The sequence below is a fragment of the Nicotiana tabacum genome, chromosome 3, assembly GCF_000715075.1.
Source record: "Nicotiana tabacum cultivar K326 chromosome 3, ASM71507v2, whole genome shotgun sequence".
NCBI classification, from domain to species: Eukaryota; Viridiplantae; Streptophyta; class Magnoliopsida; order Solanales; family Solanaceae; genus Nicotiana; species Nicotiana tabacum.
Window position 1 is genome coordinate 1868899 of NC_134082.1, and position 10353 is coordinate 1879251.

Below are 10353 nucleotides of genomic sequence, written 5' to 3' on the forward strand. Positions count from 1 at the left end.
GATTTGAGCTTGGTTCGAGGTAAGTGGCTTGTCTAACCTTGTGTGGTGGAACTCCCCTTAGGATTTGGTACTGTTTTGATATATGAGCGTCATGTACGTGAGGTGACGAGTGCGTACACGGGCTATTTATTGCAAAAATCCATTTTTATTAATTAAAATATCTATTTCCTTTAACTGAGCTACACTAGCATATGTAATTATCTTGTTTAGTTTAGAACAACATGTCTACATCTCTTAATTGCTTATCTGAACTCTCTGTAGCATGCTTAGTAAATTTCATGCTTCTTCATTGACGTGTACTTAGTCTAAATTGTAGAATTCCGTGTTGTAGGTGTAATTCTATTGTTTGAGCTGCATATTTACTTTAGGACTACGGAACGGTATTTCGGGAGATCCCCCTGCACTGCATATTTACTTTGGTACTACGGAACAGTATTCCGGGAGATCCCCCTGCACATTTACGTTTGGGACTACGGAACAGTATCTTGGAAGATCCCCTATTGTTATCTCTATATTCTGAGTTGTTGCCTTTATATGATTACATTCTTGTTAAATTACAGTATTTATTTTTACTGCGATATTTCATTCTATCTTATTTTATTATATACACACCAGTAGGCCCTGATCTGATCTCTTCACTACTCGATCGAGATTAGGCTTGGCACTTACTGGGTACCATTATGGTGTACTCATACTGTTTCCTGCACATATTTTTCGTGTACAGATCCAGGTACCACTTATCAATCGCATTATCAGTGAGGCGAGCCAGCTATAGAGATTTCAAGGTATATCTGTCGCGTTCACAGACCTCGGAATCCCTATCTACTCTTCTCCATGTCAAATAGTTCTTGTGTTTCGTTTTGATAGACTCTGGAGAGTAAAAATACTGTTTTCTTTCTGTAGCTTGTGACTTACGATATTCCGGATTTTGGAAGAGTTTATGTATTTCGAGAGTGATTATTGTATATGTCGAGCGGCATCTTAATTTTTTATTAAAATTTATCTGTTAGTTGTTAGCTTTTATGTTTCATTTCATTTTCCGCAAATATTAGGCTTACCTAGTCGTAGAGACTAGGTGTCGTCACGACGGTTTACGGAGAGAGAACTTGGGTACCTAGTCTTGGCAGCAAATGACTCACAAAAACTTTGGAAGATCTGAAACTAGCTCCACCTTCCTCTATTGGATAACACAATTTCCTCCAAGCTATCCAATGACGTTTGTTATTCTCTTTAGCATTTCCCCAAAAAAATTGGCAATGATTCTTTCCATCTGAACCATATTGGCCTTAGGTAGTTGGATAACAAAAGTGATATACATAGGAAGTAAAGTTAAGACTGTCTTGATTAAGACAACTTTACCATCAAAAGATAAGGACTTAGTTTGCCAGCCAGATACTTTATGAGACATTTAGGCAACTAAATGTGAGAAGTAGTTGATCCTCTTTCTTTCTATATAAATAGGGCAACCCAGATAAGTGAAGGAAAAATGTTGTTTAGTAAAGCCAGTGTTATTTATCACCTCTTGTACAAACTTATCAGAAGCCTTAGGGTGCACAAAGAAGCCAGATTTTCTTCTATTGAGAAGTTGGCCAGACACCTTCTCATACATATCCAATCTATTCATCATCAAATCAATGGAAGCTGGATCACCAGAAGAGAACAACATGGTATCATCAGCATACGATAAATGAGTAATGATAGGGCCATTACCACCAGTTGCAAAGTGTTTGAAGTTATCACGAGGAAGTTGGTTCATCATTACAACAACAACAACAACAACTCAGTATAATCCCACTTAGTGGGGTTTGGGGAGGGTAGTGTGTACGCAGACTTTATCGCTACCCTAGGATAGAGAGACTGTTTCCAAATAGACCCCCGACATCCTTCCCTCCAAGAACTTCCCACCTTACTCTTGGGGAGACTCGAACTCACAACCTCTCGGTTGGGTCGGTGAAGATAACAATTCAACACCAATAAGGAAAAAAGGGTCGGTGATAGTGGATCACCTTGTTTAAGGCCCCTACTAGACTTGAAAAACTCTTGCCTCATCCCATTGATATTAATGAAATACCAATTGTTTATTAGAAGCCTCCAAATCATTCCAATCCACACTATTGAAAAGACCATACATCTGAGAACCTTGCATAGATAAAGCCAAGAAACCCTGTCATATGCTTTTGCCATATCCAGCTTCAAGGCAACATTGGTATTGGGATCTGATTTGCTCATATTAAGAACCATTTCCTGTGTCAATATAATATTCTCTGTGATGGATCTTCTTTTCATGAAACTAGTTTGGTTCTGGGAAATTAGCTTGGGAAGGATGGTAGATAGTCTAGTGAAAAAAAAAGGTAAAAAAGACTTCTCAAGTCTTGTGAAAGAATATAAGACACAAGGAGTTCGGGGGTCAATTTAAAAATAACAAAACTTATGGGTAATTTTGAACATATCCAACATCTCCCGTGATGTTGGAAACATCTCAAGGATTTTTGAAACATTCCCGGGATGTTCCAAACATCTTCCGGGATGTTCCAAACATCTTCCGGGATGTTCCAAACATCTTCCGGGATGTTTGAAACATCCCGGGAACGTTTCAAACATCTCTCGGGATAGTTGAAACATCCATCAGGATAGTTGAAACATCTCCCGGAGATGTTTCAAACATCACGGGAGATGTTTCAAACATCCTTCGGCGTGAAGGATGAAGAGGACGTTTTTGAAAATAAGAAAATTATGGGGGTTTTAAAGTGTCCCTTCTACCCCATTCTTTACATTTTTGTCTTAAAAATTTATATAAGTTTTGAAGTGTCTTAAAAATTTAAATCGATAAAATTTTACATGAAAAGTTGTTTAGGCTTATAGGCCTCGTCTCAGAGAATTCCTGAGGAGACTTAACCTTAGGAATAAGGATCAAACATGAATGGGAAAAGGATCTTGGTAAACAGTTTCCACCAAAGAAATTCAAAACCATGTTGTATAAGTCTTCTGCAATGATTTTCCAACAATGATGATAGAAAATACCTGACACTCCATCTGGGCCTGGTGCAAAAACAGTCTCTTTAACCTTTTGCAAGGTAGTAGCAGCACACAACATCTTATTGTCTTCATTATAAGTAACATTTCTTGGTAGGCGCATGATATTAGAGAAGTCCCTGTCTTGATTATCATCAGTAAAAGGGTCTGAAATTGGGGCGGATCCACCTCCCGACCTACGGGTTCATGTGAACCCAGTAGATTTTGTTCAAACAGTGTAAATAGGTTCGAAATATTTATTAAATATCTATAAATATTTGAATGTGAACCCGATTACTATTGATATTTTACTCGAGGTCGTTGTAGGAACCCATAAGTATTGAATCCTGGATCTGCCTCGATCTAAAAGTACTTTGATGACTTCAATTCCTCTGACTGAATACACATTTTTCCTAACATAGGTACTTGGATTCAGTAGCGGAGCACCTTTGCCTGAGCGACATTTTTCGAAGGATTGTATATAGGCGGTCGTAACACGCAGCGGAAGACAATAACAATTCTAGGCAAAAAATTTTGAGTTTAAAATTTATTTACATGTTAATAGATCGGATCTAATGTATTTGGTGAAGAAAATCTCGTTTCAAATTCTTCGATAGTGCAAAGACTCTATGCGTTTCCACACCGAGACCGACCCTTGATATCAACTCTTTGATCAATGAAACCCGCGAACAAATTGAACAAAATATTGTACTGAAATTTTTCTCAAAAATCTCAACTCAATGTTACAAGAACAAGAAACACTTAATTAATAAAATATTGTACTTTTCTTGTGATTGTATTTTGTCTCTTGGCTTGTGTTGCACTCTCACTTTCATAAAGTGATTTTTCTTCTCAAGATAGCATCATATATAACCTTATTCCTATTTGGTTGAGGTAATGATTTACTTAGTATAAAAGTCTAATTCCAAAATTAAACTTTTATGGAAATTTTTAAGGCAGAATCGACAAACCATTCTTAATGGGTTTGAGTCTGCCGCGACTTCTACATGGACTTAAAGTCCTACGTGAATTATGGATTTTTCTGTTAATCCAATTCTAAGTTGGATTTAACAAATAGGTCCTTATTGATATTTCTATAGGAAAACAACAAACCATTCCAAAATTAGTTATCACGTTGCTGTTGGTTTCCAATTCCAAATTAGACTTTAATATTAATTAATATTTTATATACAAAAGTTTTTATTAATATACTATATGCACACTTTGCGCAAATAAATATTAATTATATATATAACATATATATTTCAACCAAGAGATATAATTTAATTTTCTATTCCAAATAGAAAAGTTCAATTTGTTGACAATATTAATTATAACCTCTGTGCTAGCAAAGAATATAATAATATTTCATTTGGACTAATAACTTTATTTATTTGACTAATTAAATTTATTAATTTAATTATCAAATAATAAGTTAATTAATCCTTTAGCAAAGATCAGAACACTCGTAAGTGTGTGACCTCATAGGTTCAATACTAAACCGGTAGTAAATTGATGACATCAATATACTAATCAAGGGTAGCGTCTAGCAACACTCCTTAACGACTGAAAAGCATGAAGTATACAATTTACTCTCAAGAACCAGTAGAAGAATAATGTAGTAATTCCTTCTGTCCTTATAGCTCTAGGTCACCCTAGGATATGGTTCAACTGTCAAATCCAAATAGATGGCCAACTATGTATTCATGTCAAATATAATCGACTATTGAATGACCTAAGAAACTCATTTCTTCTTTCATTCAATTGTCCTGGCCAAGGTCTTAGACAACATGAATCTTAAACTCATTACCAAGAGTTAACAGATTCCATCTTGATCAATCACTAATTCTACAAGTATTTAATCATACCCAATATTCTTTCAACTATCGCCCTAGGGTCATAGGTGTCTAGTATCAAAGTACAATAAATAACTTGTTAATTACTATGACGATCTCAGGTCAAAGAAATTTTTTACATCATATTCTTCAAGAAAATATCCTATTGACAATTTATGGTAATTTTAACCATTAGGAATTATCCAATGAGTCGGTTCAATGATCATATCTCTATATGCATCATTTACCTATGTGATTTAGTTAATGAGATCAACTAATCTTTATTCCATAAAGACGATCACATAAATATTGAGCTAACCGGATTACTAATGTCCAAATTAATAATCCTACGATCAAGAACAAATTTAGATTAAATTATAAGAAACTTTACTCTCATTATCATGATCTCCATCACGATGACAAGTCTCAAAATTTAATCAAGGACCTTATCAAGTTAATCAAACAATTAAAAATAACTATGATAAAAGAATATCATATGCCATATATTTTTATATCAAATAATGTTCACAAAAATATGTTCAAATCATCAAATATGAGATTGGATTTAGGGCATATCTACTATATCCCTAACATTTTCTTCGTCGAAAAATTATATTGTGTAGTTAAGTTATTTTTTAAATATGTATATATATACGACAAGTTAAATTCTTTAGTGAATTTATTTCTTAATTTTTCTTGCTTCATCACTGTTTGGATTAACTTATAATATCGGATATTATAATGTATTTATTTTATATGTACTGATAGTGTAAATTATCAGTGCGATTTAATTTGTTGTAATAGGTTTCCTACCTTATTCTCATGTAATAACTTTCATTATTATGAATATTTACATGCATTTATCCTTTAATGACCGTGATTTATAAGTTAAACTCTATCATAATTGAAACTTTATATTGTGGACAAGTTGTTGCGTCAGGGTTCACTAATCTACCTTTGATGTATGTTAAAGTTTTTCCACGCTATGTTAACGTTCGTTGTATATTTGTATTCACTGAATCAGGTTTTGTCATTCCACTTTGCCATTCTTATATTAGGGGTGTATTGGGGGAAAAAACTGAACTTGTATTGAAGGTGACGTAGCATGATACGAGGACTGGTCAAAACATGATGATCAGTTAAGAGGCACGAGTGATAACAGATACGGGGAAAGGAAAGCTAAATAGGCACGAGAGGCAATTCGAATAATACAAGCTTCGTACCTATTTAGGTCATTTAAAGCCAAGAGATCAGAAGGCATTGAAGACATGGATATGATAACGAAAAGGAGTCCAAATTCAATATTAAATACCCAATACGTTAGAGAATTGGTATTAAATAGGAATGATTGTGTAACGTCTTATTTAATGTCATTTATTGCTCATAATTGTCTCATTAAGACTAAGGTATTACTCTTTTACTTAGAATCAACTATAAAAGGAGGAGGTCTCGTCATTTGTAAGGACAGAGGATATCATCAACATTACATTGGAATACAAACCTATTTACTGCTTATTTGTCATTCTCAAAAAGTCTATTATTTCTTTTTCGTCTCCTGATTATCAGTAGCCCGAATTTCTATTTGTCTTTAGCTTTGACCAAAGAATCATATTTTTGGTTAAACAAATTGGTTCCGTTACCGGAAAACTGATAATCTTTTCTTTGAAGCTACGTTTTATTCGTCTTTATCAATATGTCAAACAACAACAACAACAATAACAGTGATAACACATTGGGAAACCATGAAAATCAAATCCATCAAAATCAAGGAGACCTACCGAACATTGACGTGGTTCCCTCCCCTCCAGATTCACCACGTCAATCTCGTGAAGGCACTCCTGCTCCTAAATCCCGTGCTGATCAACAAGAACAATCTGAACATTTTGAAGGAGGTGCAAATGAAGCTTTACAAAAGCTAATTGATGCACAGGTCGGCAAAGCTCTTCAGGCTCTAGTTAGTTGATTGCCTGCTGCACCACCCACACCAACTCCTAATAATAATACATTGGAGAATTCCCGTTCTGGTCTTGTTAATTCTGGAAATGGAGGAACCACCAGTAAACCACAGGAAGAGGGGCCAGGTAATTCAAATAATTCCTATTTGCAAAATTTAGTACTAGCCTTGCAGAAACAGATTAAGGAACAAAATGAGCGTATTAAGCAAATCCCTGGAGTTTCGCCTGTAATAAAAGGAGTAGACATGGACAAATACTCACAACAACCTTGGAAGCCAAGTGTTGTTCCCCTTCCAATTCCGAAAAAGTTTAAAATGCCTGACATCCTGAAATATGATGGTACTACAGACCCACGTGACTGCATTTACAACAGGCGTGAAAGGCAACGACTTGACCAAACAAGAAATCGAATCAGTACTGGTCAAGAAATTTGGAGAAACACTCACCAAGGGTGCATTAACCTGGTATTCTCTTTTATCTGAAAATTCTATAAATTCTTTTGCTGAGCTTGCAGATTCTTTTATTAAAGCATACTCGGGAGCTCAAAAGGTTGAGAAAAGAATGGAAGATATTTTCAAAATCAAACAAGGGGATTCAGAGTTGCTCAGAGACTTTGTTGATAGATTCCAGCGTGAAAGAATGACTCTACCCCGTGTACCTGACAACTGGGCTGCAATAGCTTTTGCAAGTAATTTAAATGACAAAAGTTCTGAAGCCACGAGAAGACTCAAAGAAAGCCTTAGATAATTCCCTGCAACCACGTGGAATGATGTTTACAACAGGTACAGTACGAAGCTGCGAATTGAAGAAGATACTGTACCTAAGTTTCATCAGGAAGAAAGGGGCGGTTCCAGAAGATCATAAACCAAAAAAAGATCAGGTAAAAACATGTACAATCCATTTATGAGACCTGCAGGAAAAGACTCACGGCCAAAACAAGATAGCCATCAATATGATCAAAAATCGAGGAACAGGGAATCAGGTTCTTCATCAAGATTCAGAAATGATCGGAACAGACAAGAGTCACGAGATGATGACAGAAGTTTAAAGGCAAGGTTCGGCGGATATAACTTTAATGTCACTACCTCCGAGCTCGTGGCTGTTTTGAGAAGCATGGGAGATAAGGTACGATGGCCAAAAGAGATGCGGTCAAATCCAAATAGACGCAATCCAGATCATTGGTGCGAATTCCACAATGATCACGGGCACAAAACTTCAGAATGTAGATTCTTGCAGAGTGAAGTGGATCATCTATTGAAGCAAGGGTACCTCACTGAGTTATTTAGTGAAAAAGGTAAACAAGCCTATATGAAAAATAGGCAAGAGCCACCAAAGCCTCCTTCACCCAAGAGAACAGTGAATGTGATAAGTGGGGGAGAAGATATTCACGGCATAACCTACACAGCTTCCAACAAGGTTTCTAAAGTAACAATTACACACGGGAAACGGGTACGACAGGTTTTAGAAAATGAAAGTATTTCATTCGATGATGTAGATACCGAAGGAGTGATAACCCCATATAATGACGCACTGGTAATATCTTTACTTGTACATGATACTAATGTAAAACGAGTTTTGATTGATCCAGGGAGTTCCGTAAATATTATACTACTAAGGGTATTACGTGAAATGCAAGCTGAAGACAAAATGATACCCAAGGCGCATACCTTGTCAGGCTTCGACAATTCAAGTGTGGTAACAAAAGGAGAGGTAATTCTAACAACTTTTGCTGCAGGTGTTGTTAAAGAAACTAAATTTCAGGTAGTTGATATGGAAATGGCCTACAATATGATCATGGGGAGGCCTTGGATCCATGATATGGATGATGTTCCATCAACTCTACATCAAGTTATTAAATTTCCATCACCGTGGGGGATTTGTCAAATTCGAGGGGATTAGCAAACGGCCAGGAGTATCAACGCTATAACAGATACGAGCACCGTAAACAAAGAAAAATAGCAATTACAGGAAACAGTTGAAGGTGTCAGCAATCAAACCGCAACTGAGCGAGAGAAAACAGATTTAGACTCGAGACCTGATACAATTCAAGAACCTGAGGAGAATGAAAATATCAAAACAACCATCGAAGAACTCGAGGCTGTGATATTATTTGAGCAGTGGCCTGAACGGAAAGTTTATGTTGGAGCTAATTTAAACTCAAACATGGGAGGTATTTTAATTGAATTTCTAAAATCTAACGTGGACTGTTTTGCTTGGTCCCATGCTGACATGACAGGGATACCACCAGATGTGATGACTCACAAATTAAACGAAGACTCATCCTTTACACCAATAAAGCAAAAGAAAAGAAAGCAAGGAGCTTTCAAAAATCAGGTGATTCAAGATGAGGTCCAAAAGCTATTAAAAATTGGGTCAATACGCAAGGTAAAGTATCCTAATTGGTTAGCAAACACAGTTGTTGTACCTAAGAAAAACGGTAAGTGGCGGGTTTGCGTGGATTATACAGATCTTAACAAAGTCTGCCCAAAAGATTCTTTTCCTTTACCGCATATAGATCAGTTAATTGATGCAACTGCAGGACATGAACTTTTGAGTTTTTTAGATGCATATTCGGGGTACAACTAAATTAAAAGGGACCCCAGTGACGAAGAAAAAACTTCTTTCATCACAGACAGTGTGACTTACTGTTATAAAGTAATGCCCTTTGGTCTCAAAAATGCTGGAGCAACCTATCAAAGGTTTGTCACCAAAATGATCCAAGAACATTTAGGAAAAACCATGGAGGTATATATAGATGATATGCTCGTCAAAACCCAGCATTCTCATGATCATATTTCTTATTTATCTGTTACATTTGAAATTTTACGAAAATTTAATATGAAACTCAATCCAGAAAAATGTGCATTTGGGGTTGCCTCAGGCAAATTTTGGGCTTTCTCGTTTCTAACCGTGGTATTGAGGTAAATCCTTCTCAGATCAAAGCAATAGAGGAGATCACTGATATCCTTACAAGTAAAAAAGAAGTCCAAAGGCTAAAGGGAAGAATTGCAGCCTTGGGGAGATTTATTCCCAAATCCTCAGAAAAATGCTTTAAATTTTTCTCCGCACTCAAAAAGCAAGATCATTTTGAATGGAACGAAGATTGCCAACAAGCCCTTAGAAATTTAAAAGCTTACTTGTCAAATCCACCATTATTGGCAAAACCAAAAGAAGGAGAAAAGTTACTCATCTATTTGGCCGTGTCAGAAGTTGCGGTAAGTGTTGTTTTAGTCCGTGAGGACCAAGGTAAACAATCTCCTATCTATTATGTAAGCAAGTCTTTATTAGATGCTGAAACAAGATATCCACAACTAGAAAAATTAGCATTAGCTTTGATCATGGCATCTAGAAAATTAAGACCTTTTTCAATGTCATCCCATTGTTGTAGTTACTGTTTTTCCATTACGAAACATTTTGCATAAACATGAATTGTCAGGGAGGTTAGCAAAATGGGTTATAGAATTAAGTGAATACGAAATCATTTATCAACCTAGGACTGCTATAAAATCTCAAGTATTAGCCGATTTCGTAGTTGATTTTAGCCAGGGGAT